Raw genomic sequence first — 24,077 nt, 5'->3', positions numbered from 1 at the left:
CATGCAAACACAAAACATTTTACAAAGATCTGTTTTCTGAGGATGATTATAGCATATCCAATCATTACTCGATAGATAGTCATAAAACCCTCACTATTGTCTCAGATAATTAGGCCAAGATTCAACTAAGAGACTTTCGTTAATAAAGACATTCTACAACACTTTAGTGACTCTGGGACTCGTTCCAGAACCGTAAAAGCCAACAGCAAATAATGGACCATGACTGAAATTTATATAGCATTGAAACCCATGACAATTCCTTGCTTGAGAGGAAGGCACAAAGGAACTTTTGTCACGATTCCTGGCCTCAACCCAACAGAAAGCATAACACTTACTTGTTGAGAAAATAACTGAATAATAATATAAGAATCACTAAACAGTTTCTATCACAGGCTGTTTTTCATAATTATTAAGTCTCTATGGGACTTTATTATTATTATTATTATTATTATTTTTATTGTTCACCTTTTGTTAGCCTGGGAACAAAACAAGTCGATGCCAGATCTTTCCTTACACTTGGTCTCTGGTGTATTCTCACTCAAATGCAAATAGAAGATATAGGACTATGAATTCCAAAAAAGGTGTATGAATAGCTTTTCTTGTAGTATGTAAACCACTGGTTATGATAATAATAGTGGACTGCAGTGGTGTAGCTAGAGATTATGGGGCCTTATAGCAAAACTTTCATGGGGCCATAAGATGTAGGCATTCTTGAGCAATGCCACCTGCCCCTACACTATGGATATGTGTTACTTGGGCAATTTAAATTCTCATGCGATCTCTACACTGCATATAGGTCATGGGCACTTACAATATTATAGGGTGGAGGAACACAAGAAAGTTAATTGTGAAAAAATCAAGTACCTTCTGGGCCCCCTCTGCTCCGGGGCCCCATAGCAGCTGCTATCGCTGCTATGGCTATTGCTACACCCTTGCTGGACTGAGTATTTACATGTGTACATTGTTTCTCAGCAGTTTGCCCAGGAAACTTCAAATATTAACTGAAGCTTACATATAAACCTTTGGAAAAGTAGAAACATAATCTTGCTTATTTTCAATTACATGCTAGTGCCATTTTGCACAAGGATTATTACCTGATATACCTGGAGATTTTGTTTATATATTTCTTTACAAAAACGTAATCTGGCAAGCAACCCACACATAAGTGGAAAATAAGATTGTTATAGTTCACTGAATATCAGGCAAGCCAAATATGACCCAGGAGGAATGTAAAGTAAATATTATTCTCAGTTTCGGGTGCTTCTTTTACTTTTGGAGGTGTCTTATCTTATTAAAATGGGCTAAGTGTCATTACGCTTCCAGCATAGGTATTGAAATAGTCTATGAGTCATTGGCGAACTGAGGAAGATCATTTATTAAAGTCTAAGTTCATGTCAGTTTATATTATGGGCTAAATTCCTTCAATGCATTCCAGCAGCATTTATTCCCAGCAGCTTACAATTTTATTTTTAGGAAAAGGTTTAGAGCTGAATGGAAGAGCAGTGCACAAGGGCATTATATAATAACACATGACTGAATCCAAGATCACCTTATACTTTGGTGCTTGCCATTCTCCTGAGTTTTGCATTATGCCAATCTAACTGTTCACATTGCTTTGGATAAACATATTACCTTACCATGTATAGCCACAATTGTGTACAATGGACACCACTGACTGGTATGTTTCTCTCTCTCTCAGTGAGGAATGCTATATATTATGCAAATTTAACATCTACTGTATGCATGTTTATATTGCCATTTGGCTAGAAGATGTAGCATGACTTCTGATAACTGATTTCCCTACCTTTACTGATCATGATTATCCTACCTAACCAAACGCTTCCAAATGCTAACAATTACCATTCCTAGCTGCTAATAGCTTAAGCTTAAAGGACAATTGAAGTGAGAAGCATATGGAGGCTGCCATATTTATTTCCTTTTTAACAATTCCAGTTGACTGGCAGCCCTGTTTATCTATTTGGCTGCAGTAGTGTCTGAACTTCACCAGAATCCAGCATGCAATTAATCTTGTCAGATTTGACAATAATGTTAGAAACATCTGAATTGCTGTATGCTTGTTCAGGGTCTATGGCTAAAAGTTTTAGAGGCAGAGGATCAGCAAGATAGCCAGGCAACTGGTATTGTTTAACCATATAAGAATGATGCTAATTGAAATCTACACCCTGTTTTGATGCTGATATGTCTGGCAGGGCGTACATTTCAGCTCACCGACGCCATGTGTTCTTGCCGCTCTCGTCGCTCCCGCCGTTTTCACAGCTGTCTTCCCGTCGCAGCTCACTCCCCCTGCCGTTTCTATGATGGCAGAGCCCTGTGAACAGGTCAGGAAACTGCAGACCCTGTCTATCAGTGTAAGCAACTCCCATTGTCTTACATTGATAGACACGGTCAGGAGCCAATGAAAGCGGCTCCTAATCGGCTCACAGGAACTCTGCCGTCATAGAGATGGCAGAGTGGGTGGCCTGTGGTTCCCGGCGTGCGGTATGGACGGTGGTTGCGGTGGGTATATGTGGCGATTTGGCGGTATTCCATGCTTTCTGGGGTCCTTAAGGGGGCAGAGACCGCTAGTACTTAAGTGGTTAAAAAGGAAATAAATATGTCAGCCTCCATATCACTCTTTGTATAGTTGTCCTTTAATGTTAAGCTTTTTACATAACCATTCATCTGCTAAATGCCCAACACTTACCTAACCAGCAACTTCAGCTGAACACTAACCTTACCCTGATGCAAATTCTCACTTAATGCCTAATACTAACCATCCTCCTTACCTCCCCTCTGCCTAAACTAAAAGTAGTGATACTTGCCTACCAGTTCTGAATGGTGCAAATACTTCAATTCATAAGATTTTCTGAATTCCTTAATGCTTCTTATGATGGCATGAAATCACAGTGGATCATTTCTGGAACTACCTCTAAAAAATCTTTATTTCAACATTTTCAGTAGGCAAAAAGGTTGAAAAAGATGATAAAAAAATCACATTTTGATGAAAACCATTAGATCTAATGAGAATCTGTTCAAAAGGGAGCTCCCACAGTAGATGTTTGATTTGTTTTGTAGATTAATATTGTTCCAGGAGGCTCATTACAGATGAAGTTGGCAATATCTCAGGGTAACCACTAGCAGAAACAGCAGAAAGAGAAGCTCCAGAGGTCCCATGACTTTGTACTACAGTAAACAGTACAAAGTTTGCAGGTGTAGTGGGGACTGGGAAGAGGGATAGCTGCGTGTGCAAGGGACTATAGATACCATGAGCCTATTTAACAATCCAACATCGCTCCTATAGTTGGGTCTGCACACACTATCAGACTAGATCAATGTAGTCTATAAATTTAACATCACTCCACCACAACCCCTCATGTTTCACCACATAAAAATAGGGGCTTCATCTGGGGTAAAATTTTAAGGTGCAAAGTGCTTAAAGGGATCCTGAGCTTAGGGTCAAAGCAGAATTTGGACTTGACTGGGGCTTCCTCCAGGCCCCCCATAGCCCGCAAGGTCCCCTGGTGTCCTCCTGGCTCCTCTCCTGGTCCTGCTGGCGGCTCTGTTAATCGGCCACTTTGGCCTGAAGTCACCCGTACGCGCCCTGCCACGCACGCTAATATGTGTCTCACATCGGCCAGCGTGAGAGTCTTGTGCTTGCACAGTTCAGTCTTAGAGAACCGCGCATGTGCAGAACTCTCACACTGGCAGGCATGATGACTCATAGCGTGCGCGGCAGGGACACCTTCAGGCCAATGTTGCCGATTATAAGAGCTACCAGTAGGACTGGGAGAGGAGCCAGGAGGATGCCGAGGAACCTCATAGGCTACGCGGGACTGAAGGAAGCCCCAGGTAAGTCCAAATTTCGTTTTGAGTCTGAGCTCAGGGTCCCTTTAAATAAGGTTATACATAAAAGTGCAACATTAATCAAGAAAGCAACAAAAACTACATCATAGCCTCACTGCTATTTATAAGATACAATTTGGTGGATAAGGGGAAGAGTAGTAGCCGGTATTTGCTGGGGGAAGCTATACAAGGGAAAGGGATTGTGGTGGCTACACTTGTTGTCAGGGATGGGGGAAAGGGAAGTAATTAAGGAAGGGTAGGCCATTTAAATTTAATTTGGGGATACAGGATTTATAGTTATACCCCTTGTTCTACCTTTGTTCCTACCTCTGCAAACTTCACCACCATTTTCACCCACATTTTCTACTTTAATACCGGAAAATATAGTCTGTTATATATTGTTCTTGCTTTGGTAGTAATATTGCCATGCCTGCTTGACCCACCTTGAATCTGCAATCACAGTGTACAAAATGTGTTAAGGTGCCCAACACATTTCTCTGAAAATGTATGCTCTCCACTACTTTATTTTTGTACTCTGAATATATATATATATATATATATATATATATATATATATATATATATATATATATATATATATATATATATATATATATATATATGACACTCATTTGCTTTGTTCAATTGGGTTTATTTTAGCCTTTTATTTTATTTAGAAAAATTAGCTATTACAAATATACAGTATTTCAGTAAATTAAATACCCAAAGTTTTGGTCTGCAGAAAAACACCTCAGGGTAGCACACGTCTACGTGTATATTACATGCACATGGGTTTATTTTACTTCCATAAGAGTCTCTAAAGGCAAAATGTTAAATAATGCAAAGAAAGTGCACGCAATGTGCAGTGGAATTTTCTAATTTCTAAAAGTGGCTTGGCATGCCCCGCTAAAAGCACATGGGCCCTTTAAAGCTATGACTACTGCCAAGTCATTTGCTGGTTTTCCGCATCACTGGGATTAAAAAATTCAGTGTGTGCTAGTGTTCCCACTTGTCTCAGGTACAAGCCAGCAATAGTATGGATAATGTACTGTTTACTTAGCGTTTCTATGGATAAAACACTCACAACGTCTCACAGGGAAACATGTAAAAGATCTTTATTATCCAAACTATAAGGTAAAAATTTCCGTGAAACATGGCAGATAACTATGCCCTTTATACAATTCTTGGGGGAGGCCAGTTCTTTAGGATTGACTTGACAATGCACACGCAACCATTCCAAAAGCATAGAAAACAGAAGGCAAACCAACAGGCTATGAAACACCAAAGCACCCTACTACTTAACCTCCCTGGCGGTTTATTTATTTTGCCAGGGAGGCTGCAATGTGGTTTTTTTTTTATTAAAAAAAAAATATTTCATGCAGCCAACTGAAAGTTGGCTGCATGAAAGCCCACTAGAGGGCGCTCCGGAAGCGTACTTTCGATCGCCTCCGGCAATCGAAAGTAACAAGATAGGCCGCAATGAGCGGCCTATCTTGTTTCGCTTTCCTCGTCGCCATGGCGACGAGCGGAGTGATGTCATGGACGTCAGTCGACGTCCTGACGTCAGAGCCGCCCGATCCAGCCCCTAGCGCCGGCCGGAACTGTTTGTTCCGGCTGCGCTGGGCTCGGGCGGCTGGGGGGACCCTCTTTCGCCGCTGCACGCGGCGGATCGCCGCGGAGCGGCGGCGATCGGGCAGCACACGCGGCTGGCAAAGTGCCGACTGCGTGTGCTGCTTTTTTCAGAACGGAAATCGGCCCAGCAGGGCCTGAGCGGCGACCTCCGGCGGCATACCCCGAGCTCAGCTCAGGATTACCGCCAAGGAGGTTAAGTAAAAGTGTGCTAAGAGACAAGAATACAGGAAATGCGTTACGGCACTCAGGAGGTTGTGTTACTTTGTGCCCCAGGATGAATACATTTGCTGTAATAGCTGCAAAACATTTAGCTAGCACTAGGCTAGCTAGTAAAAGTTTCAGGCACCCCCCTGATCCCCCGATCCAGCAAGTTTTTTACATTACCCAGCCTGGTTCCAGCGATCGGCGCAGCCTTCCCGGACAGCTCCGGTCTTGACTATGGGGAGGATAGCACATGACGTCATGACGTCGCCGATGTCATGACGTCATGCGCAAAGCCGATCTTCCCCATAGAGAGACCGGAGCTGTGCGGGAAGGCTGCACAATTGCTGGATCCAGGCAGGGCAATGTATAAATGGGGGGATTGGGGGGAAGGATCGGAGGGGATCCAGAGGTGCCAGACACTTTTACTAGCTAGCCTAGTGCTAGCTAAAGGTTTTGCAGCTATTACTGCAAATTAATTCATCCTGGGCACTCCTGAGGACAGAGAGCGGTATGCCCGACACAGTGTTGGGCATACCGCTAAGGAGGTTAAAGGTTAAAGTGGGGTTAAACTCTGTAAACTACATTTTAAGAGCCTACTGTCAGGTACATAAAGGATATTTGAAAGAATTTCCTGTGTGTTTAAAGATTCACTTTTAATGCAGAGAGCAGTACCAGCTTGAACAGTTCTGGCAATCTCTGTTAATTGGCAAATATAATAAGCTCTAGCCAAGATATGCTCTCTGCCAAGCCTCTTCACTCAGTTCCAGTGATGAGCGAAATGCCAATATTCTTTTTGCTTTTATTTTCATTAAAATATTATAAAATTCAACTTTGCCTTCAAAAATCATTTCGTAATGGAAAAAAAAATATTTTCCTTTGACCATATTGCAAAAATACAATGTATTTTTGGAATATATTCTTTAAATCAAAAATAGCATTTTTGACGTGAAAATTACTTTGGCAAGCAACACTGCTCATCTCCGCTTTCCTCATTTGCTGAATAGATATATCACTGTGGCAATGGCTGAATCACTGCAGCAGAGGAGGGAGGAAGAGTGTAGTAAAGAGATGAGACAGAGAGCTTTTAGCTGATTACATTTGCCAATAGGCAGAGTTGTTCAAGTTTGTACTGCTCTGTACACTGAAAGTAAACATTTGTATACACAGAGTATGCTTACTTATGTTCTTTTAGATACCTAGGAGTACACAATTAACTGTGACAATGGGCAACCTTACATAGCTCCATTTCAGATTAAAAGTGAATCCAACAAAGTTCCATTAACCTCAATTCTTGGTCATGGTTCAGTAAAGAATGCCAGATTTTATTGTCAATCTTATTGGAAGTCACTATATTAGGTTATTCAATCCTGTAAGTGTAACACTTTTTTTGTTGGGAGGGGGTCCTGCCCCATGGACAATACCAAAAAACATACCAACCCACATACTTACAAAATCCATTCCACCATGCAAAACACCCGTTTTCAATGCAAAGGTACACAAAAAGAAAGTGGTGGTACTACAATAACGGATACTTAAAGCATGGTCTGACCACCCCCACCCCTGAATATAAGGGTGAAAAAATATTGATCCTCAAGTACATAGGAAAAAAAGAGTCTTTCTGCAGACTTCCTATCTGTTTAGCATAGAAGAGGGATAAATAGGACACACTATGCCACATAGATGTTTCTTTAAATTTGCTAGAAGAAATGTCAGAGGTTCTTTGGGAAACCCTCTTTATCTAGCACTTGTTCTTGTTGCTATAATTATTTTATGTTGCAATAATTCTTGTATGTCGCTGAAGATCTTGCTAGACCATCATGTTGATTGAATTGACACTGTCTCTAGCATATGTCCTCTGCAAGCTCTTGAACTAATCTGATATAATGCCTTTTCCACTGTCTTTTTCTTTTTAATTGTATTTTGTTATAGTATCACTCGTATGACCTCAAAGAAAATTAATGTTTTACAGACATTAGGGATTTACAGCATAAACTATATTGGATTCCAAGTCAAGAGGTAAAACCATTATGAAACTTTTTTTTGTTCATATTAAGCCTTAATTTTGCTAGCTGTGTATGAATATTTTTGGGGGCTATAGATATTATCAGGACGAATTCTGTCCCGTTGTTTAATCTGAAAGCATTATGGCATTTTTTAGAAACAATCAATGAGGTGTCAACTCCAATTTACTTGAGAGAAACTTGTGATTTATTGCACATTAAAAACATCATACAATATTGAATAGGACACTAAAAGCAATTTTCATAGCACAAAGTGCATCCAGGTTTTTAAAATCCATCATTCTGGCAAATTATCTTTTATTATTTACTTTGTGTCTCTGATTTTCCCCAGATGACACTTGTACCTACTTATCTGTGTGTTCCGTATTTTATTTCTATAACAAACCTTGCATGGACTTACACAGCTAGCTTGAATAAATTTACTAATGACCAGTTAGATCATAAAATTGCCTCCCATTCCTTTATACCGTCATTAGGTGAAGATCTGTAAAGATGTCCTCTTATTGCCTGGCAAGGAGATTCCGCCTGCTTGTTTGATTCTCTGTTTTATTGGTCTAAATTAGTAGTCCATGAAAAACAGATTAAACAGTCAGCAAACTAGCACTGATGCATTTGTCTTTACAAGAAGCAGTAAAGATTTACTTAAATTTAAGAGGCAATCATGTGTTTCTCACTATTGCAAAGCCAGCATTTACTGACAGGACATGAGAGAATAAAGTTCAGAATACTTGCTCTAGAGATAATGGTCGGGATTTAAGATGAAGAGGAAGTAAGAAATACTGTAAGTCATTCAAAGTTAATCTGGTCTTAATTTTGTTAGTATTTTATGTTCAGATTATTTCTTTGGGGATAGAAAGTGGGTGGCAATGGCATATATATTAGGATTTCTGCAAAGAAACCTGGAGAAAAAGTAATAGCTGTGCAGACAGAGTAACCAGTAAGGATCTTGTTCAATGTACCAACCCCATCTTAATTGGATGTTCTGGGAAAATGTTCCACTGTTGCTCCAATTTGTGTTTGTACCAGTCTTGACTGAAGTATAAGACACTGCTTTTTTCCAATACAAACATACAGTGAAAGTGATCAACAAATATAATTAAAGGTTGTCTGATAACAAAACTGTTATGGGGTAACAGACATCATAGTCATATGACATAGTAGGAATTCACATGATAGATTATAAAGATCAGAATAAAAGATTATAAAGATAAAAAATCAATATGTATGCCAAAGGTTAACCTCTAAGTAATCACAAAGTATTGTATAATACATATATAAAATGTCTTATATTTAAAACATAGTATATATGCTGAGAAAAATGTAAAGCCAATATTTTAGGAGTCAACAAATAAATAAATAGGCGAAACAAATAAAGAATAGCAAAGAAACAAATAAAGAATACCTACAATCAAATGATACGTATTATTAATTTGCTCTTAATAGCTCCCTAACATGAGATTGGCAAGTGAATTGGTAAATAATTTACCCATTTGCCAGGAAGTGGGCAGTCCTTTAAACTCTGCCCCATTGGAAAAAACGTCATGGTGGTTTCTGTCCGAAGCCTTGCCAAAAAAGTTCAGAGCTCTGTGTCCATCCCCAACTATGCTGCTGTGGCCTGCACTCCCAGGTTGGCAGCTGCCACCGGGGGGGGGGGGGGGGGGGAAACAAAGCTTTTCCGGGAAACTATTGCTAACAGTGGAGTACTATGCTCAGATTATAGGTTCTATAGTAAAGAAACCACATGCTCAGCTAAGTTACTACTTAAAGTGAACCTCCAGACTAAAAATCTACTCAGCACTGCAGCACTGAAAAGACTTGGTGTTTCTTTAACAGTTTCACAGCATCAGAACTTTGTTTTTCTTACCCAAGTCTCATTTTTAGCTGCACAGAGGAAAACTGCCTGAACATTTTTCCCCTGATGCTGTGCAAAGCATGATGGGATTTCTGATGTTGTTGTTCTCATTGCCTAGCATGCACAGCTGGGAGGGTTGATCAGTACACAGGACAGTTGGAACTGTGTCCCTGTCACCTCCTTTCAAACAAAAAGATGGCAGCCCCCATGAAATCACAAACATTTGCCTGTTCTTTTAAAACAGGGTGGGTAAGAGATTATATTATCTATCTATTTTAATTAACATAACTAATGTTATTTAATGACAGTATGTTTGTTTAGGCTGAAGTTCCTCTTAAATGAGAGTTGGATTTCTATGAAAAATCAATTATGTACATGTAGGCAATTATGAAAAATCAATTATGTACATGCGCCGTACTGCCACGCCGGCTGCCGTGATGACGCGAGGCGGCCGGCGTGGTGACTTCAGCCGCGTCATACGCAGAATAAGGAGCCCGACACTCGGCCCAGTTTTACCGGGCTGCTGCCGGGCAGCCATTCTGGAGCGGGACCTAGGAGAGGAGCCAGGACGCCGTCGTGGGACCTCCCGACCAGCACTGGGCTGCAGAAAGCCCCAGGTGAGTACTATTTTCCTTTTTAACTTGAGCTCGGAGTCCCTTTAACAATAATAATGAAGATTTTCTTTAAATCTCTTATAGAATTATGCATGAAGCACAATGTTATACATTGCTTCCAGATAATTGAATGAACTGATGTCCTGGGATTCTGACATTTCACTATAAGTCTGCTAAAAAAACAACTTATTAATGATTAGCAGTCTTTGTATAAAATTACTTTGTGTTTTATATTTTTGTACTTCCAAGAGGTGACTTAATGAAAAGCTTAGAGAAAAATACACACTACATACTTCTTGTATGGATTTCTTAACCTTTTTTCCCATTAGTTTTATGAAGTTTTTAATGTATATTTTACCAATAGAGATGGGCCGAACCTCCGATTTTTGGTTCACGAACCCCGTTTGCGAACTTCCGCGGAAGGTTCGGTTCACGGAAAAGTTCGCGAACCGCAATAGACTTCAATGGAGAGGCGAAGTTGTAAAACTAGAAACACTTATGCTGGCCAAAAAAGTGATAGAAAACATGTTTCAAGGGGTCTAACACCTGGACCCCCAGGTGGCGGAGTGGGATACATGCCAAAAGTCCCAGAGAAAAATCAGGATTTGATGCAAAGCAGTGTTTTAGGGGTAGAAATCATATTGAATGCTAAATTGCAGGCCTAAAGTGCTTTCAAACATCTTGCATGTGTATACATAAATCAGGGAATGTAATTAGAGTACTGCTTAACACTGACACACCAAACTCACTGTGTAATGCACCGCAAACAGCTGTCTGTGTTGTGACGGCCGTGGTGGACTACTGCGCAGTGCGCACCATGGCAAGATTGCTCTTCCTCACTCAGTGATGTCTGGTTAGGTAATGTCTGTCTGCCTTATCAACTTTCGATGGTTCTTTCTCTACCATTGTTAAAGCTTACATCTATTTTTTTTACATTACCATTTTTACTTGCTGTTTAGTACCTGCAACGAGAATCTATTATGGAGGGCAAGTCTGCCATTGTGACCAAGGGTAATGGTGGGGGAACCCTTCCTGGTGTGATTCTGGTCTGGAGTTGTAGCCTAACAAATGGCTACCACCACACATCCAGGCAAGGAGGGCAGCAGGCATGCCCGCCCCGAGGTAGTGACCAAAAATAACAATACGGGACTCGGGAAGACCTGCTGTTTTTGAAACAAATTCATTTTAAATCCTTGAATGAGAATCTGTTATGGCGGACAAAGATGACACCACTTGCCTTTCACGAGAATCAGTTATGGAGGGCAAGTCTGCCATTGTCACCACGGGTAATGGCCGGGGAATCAAGGTTCGATTCCGGTCCGAAGTGGGAGCCTGCTGAGACCCATAGTGTACCTGCCATGACCGTGCTTTGCAGACCAGGCATCTGTGGACCCTTGACCCAGCGGAAGAAAAAACAACTCAAAAGCATTTGCCAAGTATATTTTATGGAGGGCAAGTCTGCCATTCCTTCAAGCGTGTGAAACTTTCGATGGTACTAGTTTATCAGTACCATGGTGACTGACCACGGGTAATGGCCGGGGAATCCAGTTTCTATTCCGTTCTGGAGTTGGAGCCTAAGAAACGGCTACCATCACACATCCAGGTAAGGAAGGCAGCAGGCATGGCATGCCCGCCCCGAGGTAGTGACCAAAAATAACAATACAGGACTCAGGAGGACCTGCTGTTTTTGAAATGAATTCGCTTTAAATCCTTTAACGAGAATCTGTTATGGCGGAAAAAGATGACACCACTTGCCTTTCACAAGAATCAGTTATGGAGGGCAAGTGTGCCATCCATTCAAGTGCAAGGTATGCACTGACTGCCAGGTATAATACAATGTGCAGTCACAGATGCAGTGAAAGGTATGCAGTGACTGCAAACAGCCATTTGTGTAGTGATGCCCTGCTGGACTGGTGCGCACCATGAAGAGAGTGCAGGTGATGGTGGCTTTACAGCCCATATGGTCGCCCGGCTGATGTAGCTAAATGACAGAACAGTGACTGTCCAGCTGATCAAATTTGGTCTGACCACAATGAAACAACGACCTTATTATCTTTGGTGTGCCACCCCCATCTGAGACACTCATGTAGCCGGCGGTCATTGCTTCATTGTGATACGCAAGCCCCTTCACCGTGGCAAGGTAATAATCACGAAGGGGGATGGGCACATGTATGTAACGATCGGTGTCAGCAAGAACAGATTTTCTGATTATTGGTGATCTGCAGTATCACCAATAATACAGATGTTATACCTGATTATGTGGTGATCTGCAGAATCACCAATAATGCAAGTATAGCAAGACACAGGACACCCAGGTGTAAGATAAGTGTTGGGTGCAACAGTAAATATAGATAGAGATACCCACTATCCCAGAGGAGCTGGTAGAGGGAAGTATCTCTATAGAACACTGGAATCAGTACTCCAGCAGGCTGGAGACACAGATGAATTAGTGATCGGTTTACCCGAGGAGCGGGTGATGCACAGTAAGACAACGTATACTGATAACTCGTGGATTGGGTGATTCAGACTGTACTGCAGCAGGTGATCACCTGAGGGGCAGGAGATCAAGACTGTACTTCAGCTTCTGATCACCTGAGGAGCAGGTGATGAGGACAGTACCGTAGTAACTAGTCGGTAGGGGGGAGACAGAGAGCGCTCCGATGGTGCATTAACCAAGTATTACTTTGCACACTTTAAAATAGTTAGACTTACAATGTCTAGTAGCTGTATAGTAGCTTCCTCAGACCTGAGGAAGGCGTGGTTTTTCGCCGAAACCGGTAGTGACGTAAGGTGGCAGAAGCTAGGCGCTGCTCTCCCCGGACGGTCGTTCCCTAGTGTTACCATCCACACCGCCAGCCCTGGCCAGGCTGGATTAGGCTGAGAACAACCACCGGACGATTTGAGCGAGAAACGCCATACAGCTACTAGACATTGTAAGTCTAACTATTTTAAAGTGTGCAAAGTAATACTTGGTTAATGCACCATCGGAGCGCTCTCTGTCTCCCCCCTACCCTCTTGTTTCTACAGTAACTGGCTCCATCCAGTACAAGAGAGCCGCACCGGGTGCATTAAAAAGGGCTATAACTGATCTGTTGAGCGCAAGTAATAACACTGTTTTTTGTCCAGTAGTAACTAGTCACCTGAGGAGCAGGTGATTAACACTGTACTGCAGCTATCAACCTGAGGAGCAGGTGATTAAGACTGTACTGCATCTATCAACCTGAGGAGCAGGTGATTAAGACTGTACTGCAGCTATCAACCTGAGGAGCAGGTGATTAAGACTGTACTGCAGCTATCAACCTAAGGAGCAGGTGATTACTAAACTGAGAATCCCTTACCAGAACTAAGCTCACTGGTGAGGGTAGAAGAGTCAGACAAGCAGGATTGGCAACACACGGACAGATACGGTACAAGGACAGAAGACTGAATCAGAGTGAGGTATAAGCTGAGTCAGCAACAAGATCAGATAGGCATAGGCACAGAATCAGAAGACAGAAGAATAGTCAAGGCTAGCAGAGGGTCCTAACAAATAATATAATGCAATTAGTACTTTAAGCTATCAACAGAATCTGGCTAAGTGTGGATCCCCAGCTCCTGCTGGTTCTAGCACACTTTCGGATCTGACTAAGGTCTGAGTGCTAACACATAGCATTTGCAACAGCAGACGAAGAGAAACTGACAGGCAGGTCCTATATGTACCCAGGGCGCTCCACAGCGCCGCCCCAGTCACTCAGCCAATCCGAAGCACTACTGGAGTCAGCTGACCGGCTGATCAGCTGACTCCCCTTCTACTTGCATAAAGGTCCTGTTGCCTGGCACACGTGCGCCTAGCCCTCAGTCTATGTGCAACTGAGTGACCAGGCAAAACTCCAACATGTAACTGCGCGACAGAGGCCGCCGGCTGAAACGTGGATACAGCTGCCATGCCACTCACCGCCGCGGCGGCCTCTCCGCTATATATTACAGTACCCCACCCCCTGAGGAGTGGACCCCGGACACTTCTTACACGGCTTCTCAGGGTGTAACTCGTGAAACTCTTTTTTTAGCTCCTCAGCATGCATGCGGCAATCCGGCACCCAAGTTCTCTCTTCCAGGCCATACCCCTTCCAATGGACCAGGTACTGTACAGAATACTGCACCAACCGAGAATCTAAAATCTTTTCGATCTCATAATCAGGTTGGCCATCAATTATCATGGGGGGGGGGGGGGGGGGCGGGAGAGGAATCCACATGCACGGCAGGCTTCAGCAAAGAAACATGAAATGATCTCACACCTCTCATGCTAGCTCGAAGATCAATCACATATGTCACATCATTAATCTTTCTGGACACAGGATATGGGCCTACAAATCTGGGTCCCAACTTAGGTGATGGTTGCTTTAAGGCCAGATGCCGAGTAGACACCCACACCATGTCTCCTGGGGAAAACCTCTACTCTACAGACCGCCTCTTATCCGCCTCTTTTTTCTGAGTCTGGAAGGCTTTCCCCAGATTCCTTTTAACTAGCACCCAAATCTCCTTTAATGCCCGTTGCCAATCCTCTAGAGCCGGAAAAGTAGAAGATGCCACTGGTATTGGAGAAAATTTGGGATATCTTCCCGAAACCACCTGGGTAGGAGAAAAATCTGAAGAGGAACTCTTTAGGTTATTATGTGCAAATTCTGCAAATGGCAGGAACTTTACCCAATCTGACTGTGCATCTGCCACATAACACCTTGCTCCAGGGACTGGTTAACCCTTTCTTTCTGTCCTTTAGTCTGTGGGTGGTAGCCTGATGAAAATGACAGGTCCATACCAAGCTGGTGGCAAAAAGCTCTCCAGAATTTCGACACAAACTGGACTCCCCTATCTGACACCACATTCTCCGGAATGCCATGCAGCTGGAAAATGTGCTGAATGATGAGATCAGCCAATTCCTGGGCCGAGGAGAGTCCTTTTAATGGGACGAAGTGAGCCATTTTACTGAACCTATCAAATACCACCCAGATGACCGTCTTGCCCTCAGACCTGGGGAGTTCTCCTACAAAGTGCATAGACAAATTAATCCATGGTTCACTTGGCACTGGCAACAGTTGTAGCGTACCAACTGGTGCTTGACGAGAGGGCTTATTTCTGGCACACACAGAGCACTCTCTCACAAACTCTTTGCAATCAAGTGCCAAAGAAGGCCACCATACACATCTGGCCAGTAGGTCCTGAGTTTGAGCAGCCCCGGGATGCCCTGCATTCTTATGGGCGTGAAACAACTTTAGGAGTTGTAAGTGAAAAGGAAGTGGCACAAACAGTACCCCCTCGGGCTTCCCTTCTGGGATATCCTGCTGGTAAGGCCCTAGAGTAAGCGCCCAATCCTGCCATGTTTCCGTGGCTGCCACCACCAATCTTTGGGGTAAGATGGTCTCAGGGGGTTGATGGCTGAACTGTTTTGGCCTTAAAGCACCTAGATAATGCATCTGCTTTGACATCCTTACTTCCTGGAGTATACGTTATAATAAATCTGAACCTTGAAAAGAATAAGGACCAGCGAGCCTGTCGGGGCGTAAGCCTTTTGGCCCCCTTGATGTACTCCAAATTTTTATGATCAGTATAGACTGTAATCGTATGTTCTGCCCCTTCAAGCCAATGGCGCCATTCCTCAAAGGCTAACTTAATGGCCAAGAGCTCCTGATTGCTGATATCGTAGTTTCTCTCGGCTGGAGAGAACCTACGAGAGAAGAAGGCACAGGGATGTAGTTTGCCTTGAAGGCCAGAGCGCTGAGACAGCACAGCCCCAACCCCAATCTCTGATGCATCCACCTCAACAATGAAGGGGAAGGTGACATCTACGTGTATAAAAATGGGAGCAGAACAAAATAACCTTTTCAATGTAGCAAAGGCAGACTGTGCCTCTGCTGACCAATGGTAAGTGTCAACCCCTTTCTTGGTAAGGTTGGTGAGGGGTGACACTACAGAAGAAAATCCTTTGATGAACTTCCTGTAGTAATTGGCAAAGCCCAGAAACCTTTGGAGTGCCTTCAATCCTACAGGTTGAGGCCACTCCAATACAGAAGAGACTTTTTCAGGATCCATGGAGAGACCTGAAGTGGAAATAATATATCCCAAAAAAGGGACTTTAGTGACTTCGAACAGGCATTTTTCTAGCTTCGCGTACAACGAGTTCTTCCTCAATCTTCTTAAAATAAACTTCACGTGTTTCTGATGTTCTGTCAGATTGGGTGAGCAAATCAGTATATCATCCATATACACTAACACAAATTTTCCTAGAACTTCTCTAAAATCTTCGTTGATCAACTCTTGGAAGACGGCTGGAGCATTACACAACCCGAGGGGCATGAACAGATCCTCGTAGTGCCCGTCGGGCGTGTTGAATGCCGTCTTCCATTTGTCACCGTCCCTAATGCGTACAAGGTTGTAAGCCCCTCGTAGGTCCAACTTAGAGAAAATACTGGCATTGGTCACTTGAGCAAACAAATTGTCAATCAACGGCAGTGGATAACGATTCTTTACTGTGATCTTATTCAACCCTCGATAGTCAATACAAGGTCGAAGCCCACCGTCCTTTTTCTGTACAAAAAAGAACCCAGCCCCTGCAGGTGACTGGGAAGGATGGATAAAGCCCTTGGCCAAGTTTTCCTTAACTTTAAGGACAGATTATAAAGATGACCTCTAGGGGGCATACAACCGGATCTTAGCTCTATGGGACAATCAAAACTCTGGTGTGGTGGAAGTTTCTCTGCTGATTTGGGACAAAACACGTTAGAAATTCTGCATACTGCACTGGCACCCCTTTCACCTGAACCTTGGTGGCGCAAACAGCAACTTTTTCCAAACAATGATGATGACAATGGGCTGACCAGCTCTGTAGCTGGCCTGAAGCCCAGTCGATCTGAGGGGAGTGTAGTTGCAACCAGGGCATACCAAGGATTATGGTAGAAGTTGCCATTTGCAGGACAAAGAACTGTAGTTTCTCCTTATGTAAAACCCATATTTCACACAATAACAAGGGAGTCTGGGAAAGAGGCTGTCTACATTGTAACGGAGAGTCATCTACTGCCATGATCAAAATCTGATGGTCTAACGGGAGTAAGGGAATACCCAATTTTTTGACAAAGTCATAATCTATAAAATTGGCTGCAGAACCTGAGTCTACAAATGCTTCTGTGGGCGTGGCCCGACCCTCCCAGGTAATGTAGCAAGGGAGGAGCAAGCGGTTATTATTTAGAGGTACCAACGGCTCGCCTAGGGCATTACCTCTGACTACACCTAGGTGGAAGCGTTTCCCTACTTTGTAGGGCACTTCTGGACAATGTGACCCTCCTCAGCACAATATAGACAGAGTCTCTCTGACCTTCTGCGATTCTTTTCCACTTGCGTTAACCTAGAATGACCGATTTGCATCGGTTCGTCTTGTGGTGACGGGGGTGGAGAAGAGGAGTAGGAAATAGATCTTACAGTGTTTTTCCCATGGGTTAGTTTTTGATAGCGAAGACGGCGATCAACCCGCACTGCCAATGAAATTGCCTCATCTAGGGATTTAGGCTCAGGATGCCCTAGCATCAGATCAGAAACTGCATCGGACAATCCTGACAGGAAACAATCTAATAAGGTATACGTTCCCCATCTAGCTGACACAGCCCACCTCCTAAACTCTGCGGCATAACTCTCCACTGGATTACGACCCTGCCTGAGAGTCTTTAGCTTCCTCTCAGCTGTGATAGCAACATCCGGATCATCGTAAATAACGGCCATGACCTTAAAAAAACACCTGAACTGAGGATAAAGCCTCATGCTCTGCATGCAGACCATATGCCCATGTTTGTGAATCTCCTGACAAAAGGGTTTTTATGAACGTTACCCTCTGGTTCTCAGATCCTGACAGATTAGGCCTCAACTCAAAATAGGATAGCACACGATTTCTAAAATTCTGAAAGTCAGATCTATGTCCAGAAAACTTTTCGGGTACAGACATGCGAAGGTCCGTGACTGGAGGTGATCACACTGCATCAATAGTCGTTTGAAGTACCTGAACTGTCCCAGACAGCTGGGTGATCTGAGTCTGTTGGGTATTGATCACCCCGGTAAGATTGTTTGCCGCGGTGGTCAGGACTTCAACCTGACTACTCAGTGCGTTCATAATGTTTGGTCTGCTGTTCTGTAACGATCGGTGTCAGCAAGAACAGATTTTCTGATTATTGGTGATCTGCAGTATCACCAATAATACAGATGTTATACCTGATTATGTGGTGATCTGCAGAATCACCAATAACGCAAGTATAGCAAGTCACATTACACCCAGGTGTAAGATAAGTGTTGGGTGCAACAGTAAATATAGATAGAGATACCCACTATCCCAGAGGAGCTGGTAGAGGGAAGTATCTCTATAGAACACTGGAATCAGTACTCCAGCAGGCTGGAGACACAGATGAATTAGTGATCGGTTCACCCGAGGAGCGGGTGATGCACAGTAAGACAACGTATACTGATCACTCGTGGAGCGGGTGATTCAGACTGTACTGCAGCAGGTAATCACCTGAGGGGCAGGAGATCAAGACTGTACTGCAGCTTCTGATCACCTGAGAAGCAGGTGATGAGGACAGTACCGTAGTAACTAGTCACCTGAGGAGCAGGTGATTAAGACTGTACTGCAGCTATCAACCTGAGGAGCAGGTGATTAAGACTGTACTGCATTTATCAACCTGAGGAGCAGGTGATTAAGACTGTACTGCAGCTATCAACCTGAGGAGCAGGTGATTAAGACTGTACTGCAGCTATCAACCTAAGGAGCAGGTGATTACTAAACTGAGAATCCCTCACCAGAACTAAGCTCACTGGTGAGGGTAGAAGAGTCAGACAAGCAGGATTGGCAACACACGGACAGATACGGTACAAGGACAGAAGACTGAATCAGAGTGAGGTATAAGCTGAGTCAGCAACAAGATCAGATAGGCATAGGCACAGAATCAGAAGACAGAAGAATAGTCAAGGCTAGTAGAGGGTCCTAACAAATAATATAATTCAATTAGTACTTTAAGCTATCAACAGAATCTGGCTAAGTGTGGATTCCCAGCTCCTGCTGGTTCTAGCATACTTTCGGATCTGACTAAGGTCTGAGTGCTAACACATAGCATTTGCAACAGCAGACGAAGAGAAACTGACAGGCAGGTCCTATATGTACCCAGGGCGCTCCACAGCGCCGCCCCAGTCACTCAGCCAATCCGAAGCACTACTGGAGCCAGCTGACCGGCTGATCAGCTGACTCCCCTTCTACTTGCATAAAGGTCCTGTTGCCTGGCACACGTGCGCCTAGCCCTCAGTCTATGTGCAACTGAGGGACCATGCAAAACTCCAACATTTAACTGCGAGGCGGAGGCCGCCGGCTGAGACGCGGATATGGCCTCCATGCCGCTCACCGCCGCGGCGGCCTCTCCGCTATCTATTACAATGTACATGCTGTTTGTTTTTTTGTTGCAGCCACCCGCAGTGTAGCCGGAAAAATTAGGCAGGCATGTACACGCACCAGAAAAATTAGTATAGCGGCCACTGCTAGCAGCAGCCTTAAAAATTCAGGAATCTGCCTAGAGTCCTGGACCCTGTTGGTGGTGGCGGAAAAGGCAGTCAAGCGGCCTGCAGGCAGAGATGCTGTGTGTGGGGACTGACTTAGTCTTCAGTCGGGCAGTAGCCCTCCGGGATCCATGCCTCATTCATTTTGATAAAGGTGAGGTACTGAGGTGATCACTGTTGTGACTTAACCACTTGAGGACCTAGGGCTTTACCCCCCTTAAGGACCGGCCACTTTTTTTCCATTCAGACCACTGCAGCTTTCACGGTTTATTGCTCGCTCATACAACCTACCACCTAAATGAATTTTGGCTCCTTTTCTTGTCACTAATAAAGCTTTCTTTTGATGCTATTTGATTGCTGATGCGATTTTTACTTTTTATTATATTCATCAAAAAAGACATGAATTTTGGCAAAAAAATGATTTTTTTAACTTTCTGTGCTGACATTTTTCAAATAAAGTAAAATTTCTTTATACATGCAGCGCGAAAAATGTGGAAAAATGTGGACAAACATGTTTTTGATAAAAAAAAAACCCATTCAGCCTATATTTATTGGTTTGGGTAAAAGTTATAGCGTTTACAAACTATGGTGCAAAAAGTGAATTTTCCCATTTTCCAGCATCTCTGCCTTTTCTGACCACCTGTCATGTTTCATGAGGGGCTAGAATTCCAGGATAGTATAAATACCCCCCAAATGACCCTATTTTGGAAAGAAGACATCCCAAAGTATTCACTGAGTGGCATAGTGAGTTCATAGAAGATATTATTTTTTGTCACAAGTAAGCGGAGAATGACACTTTGTGACAGAAAAAAAAAAAAGTTTCCATTTCTTCTAACTTGCGACAAAAAAAAATGAAACCTGCCACGGACTCACTATGCTCCTCTCTGAATACCTTGAAGTGTCTACTTTCCAAAATGGGGTCATTTGTGGGGTGTGTTTACTGTCCTGACATTTTGGGGGGTGCTAAATTGTAAGCACCCCTGTAAAGCCTAAAGGTGCTCATTGGACTTTGGTCCCTTTAGTGCAGTTAGGCTGCAAAAAGTGCCACACATGTGGTATTGCCGTACTCAGGAGAAGTAGTATAATGTGTTTTGGGGTGTATTTTTACACATACCCATGCTAGGTGGGAGAAATATCTCTGTAAATGACAATTGTTCGATTTTTTTTACACACAATTGTCAATTTACAGAGAGATTTCTCCCACCCAGCAAGGGTATGTGTAAAAATACACCCCAAAACACATTATACTACTTCTCCTGAGTACGGCAATACCACATGTGTGGCACTTTTTTGCACTCTAACTGCGCTAAGGGGCCCAAAGTCCAATGAGTACCTTTAGGATTTCACAGGTCATTTTGAGAAATTTCGTTTCAAGACTACTCCTCACGGTTTAGGGCCCCTAAAATGCCAGGACAGTATAGGAACCCCACAAATGACCCCATTTTAGAAGGAAGACACCCCAAGGTATTCCGTTAGGAGTATGGTGAGTTCATAGAAGATTTTATTTTTTGTCACAAGTTAGCGGAAAATGACACTTTGTGAAAAAAAAACAATAAAAATCAATTTCCGCTAACTTGTGACAAAAAATAAAATCTTCTATGAACTCACCGTACTACTAACAGAATACCTTGGGGTGTCTTCTTTCTAAAATGGAGTCATTTGTGGGGTTCCTATACTGTCCTGGCATTTTAGGGGCCCTAAACCGTGAGGAGTAGTCTTGAAACAAAATTTCTCAAAATGACCTGTGAAATCCTAAAGGTACTCATTGGACTTTGGGCCCCTTAGCGCAGTTAGGGTGCAAAAAAGTGCCACACATGTGGTATCGCCGTACTCGGGAGAAGTAGTACAATGTGTTTTGGGGTGTATTTTTACACATACCCATGCTGGGTGGGAGAAATAACTCTGTAAATGACAATTGTTTGATTTTTTTTACACACAATTGTTCATTTACAGAGAGATTTCTCCCACCCAGCATGGGTATGTGTAAAAATACACCCCAAAACACATTATACTACTTCTCCTGAGTACGGCAATACCACATGTGTGACACTTTTTTGCAGGTTAGGTGCGCTAAGGGGCCCAACGTCCTAATCACAGGTCATTTTGAGGCATTTGTTTTCTAGACTACTCCTCACGGTTTAGGGCCCCTAAAATGCTAGGGCAGTATAGGAACCCCACAAGTGACCCCATTTTAGAAAGAAGACACCCCAAGGTATTCCATTAGGTGTATGGCGAGTTCATAGAAGATTTTTTTTTTGTCACAAGTTAGTGAAAAATGACACTTTGTGAAAAAAAAATCAATTTCCGCTAACTTTTGACAAAAATTAAAATCTTCTATGAACTCGTCATACACCTAACAGAATACATTGGGGTGTCTTTTTTCTAAAATGGTTTCAGTTTCTGGGGTTCCTATACCGCCCTGGCATTTTACGGGCCCAAAACCGTGAGTAGTCTGGAAACCAAATGTCTCAAAATGACTGTTCAGGGGTATAAGCATCTGCAAATTTTGATGACAGGTGGTCTATGAGGGGGCGAATTTTGTGGAAACGGTCATATGCAGGGTGGCCTTTTAGATGACAGGTTGTATTGGGCCTGATCTGATGGATAGCAGTGCTAAGGGGGTGACAGGAGGTGATTGATGGGTGTCTCAGGGGGTGGTTAGAGGGGAAAATAGATGCAATCAATGCACTGAGGAGGTGATCAGAAGGGGGTCTGAGGGGGATCTGAGGTTTTGGCCGAGTGATCAGGAGCCCACACGGGGCAAATTAGGGCCTGATCTGATGGGTAGGTGTGCTAGGGGGTGACAGGAGGTGATTGATGGGTGTCTCAAGGTGTGATTAGAGGGGGGAATAGATGCAAGCAATGCACTGGCGAGGTGATCAGGGCTGGGGCCTGAGGGCATTCTGAGGGTGTGGGCGGGTGATTGAGTGCCCTAGGGGCAGATAGGGGTCTAATCTGATAGGTAGCAGTGGCAGGGGGTGATTGATGGGTAATTAGTGGGTGTTTAGGGTAGAGGACAGATATAAACACTGCACTTGGGAGGTGATCTGACGTCGGATCTGCGGGCGAACTATTGGTGTGGGTGGGTGATCAGATTGCCCGCAAGGGGCAGGTTAGTGGCTGATTGATGAGTGGCAGTGACAGGGGGTGATTGATGGGTGGCAGTGACAGGGGGTGATTGATAGGTGATTGACAGGTGATCAGTCGGTTATTACAGGGAAGAACAGATGTAACTAATGCACTGGCGAATTGATAAGGGGGGGTCTGAGGGCAATCTGAGCGTGTAGGCGGGTGATTGGGTGCCCACAAGGGGCAGATTAGGGTCTGATCTGATGGGTAACAGTGACAGGTGGTGATAGGGGGTGATTGATGGGTAATTAGTAGGTGTTTAGAGGAGAGAATAGATGTAAACACTGCGTTTGGGTGGTGATCTGATGTCGGATCTGCGGGCGATCTATTGGTGTGGGTGGGTGATCAGATTGCCCGCAAGGGGCAGGTTAGGGGCTGATTGATGGGTGGCAGTGACAGGGGGTGATTGATGGGTGATTGACAGGTGATTGACAGGTGATTGACAGGTGATCAGGGGGGATAGATGCATACAGTACACAGGGGGGAGGGGGGTCTGGGGGGGGGTCTGGGGAGAATCTGAGGGGTGGGGGGGTGATCAGGAGGGGGCAGTGGGCAGGGGGGGGATAAAAAAAATAGCGTTGATAGATAGTGACAGGGAGTGATTGATGGGTGATTAGGGGGGTGATTGGGTGCAAACAGGGGTCTGGGGGGGATCTGGGGCAGGGGGGGAGAAATCAGTGTGCTTGGGTGCGACATAGGGTGGCTGCAGCCTGCCCTGGTGGTCCCTCGGACACTGGGACCACCAGGGCAGGAGGCAGCCTGTATAATACACTTTGTAAACATTACAAAGTGTATTATACACTTTGTATGCGGCGATCGCGGGGTTAACATCCCGTCGGCGCTTCCGTATAGCCGGTGGGATGTTGCGGCGGGCGAGCGGTGACAGGCGCCGGCGGAGGATCGCGTCACGGATGATGCGATCACTCCACCCATGCCCTTACAAGGACCGCCGCCTCTGTGGGTGAGCTGGTCCTTAAGGGCTCCACTTCCCGGCCGCCGCTGTGCGTTAGGCGGTCGGGAAGTGGTTAAGCGACTTCTCTTCTCAGTGACAATGCCTTCAGCTGCACTGAATGTCGTTTCTGACAGGACGCTTGCGGCAGGGTAAGAGAGAAGTTGGATGGCAAATTGGGACAGCTCTGGCCATAGGTCAAGCCTACGCACCCAGTAGACCAAGGGTTCATCGTCGCTGCTCGCAATGTCTACATCCACAGTTAAGGCCAGGTA

The sequence above is a fragment of the Hyperolius riggenbachi genome, chromosome 4 (genome assembly GCF_040937935.1).
Source record: "Hyperolius riggenbachi isolate aHypRig1 chromosome 4, aHypRig1.pri, whole genome shotgun sequence".
In the NCBI taxonomy this organism is placed as follows: domain Eukaryota; kingdom Metazoa; phylum Chordata; class Amphibia; order Anura; family Hyperoliidae; genus Hyperolius; species Hyperolius riggenbachi.
Note: the sequence above shows the minus strand (reverse complement) of the source record.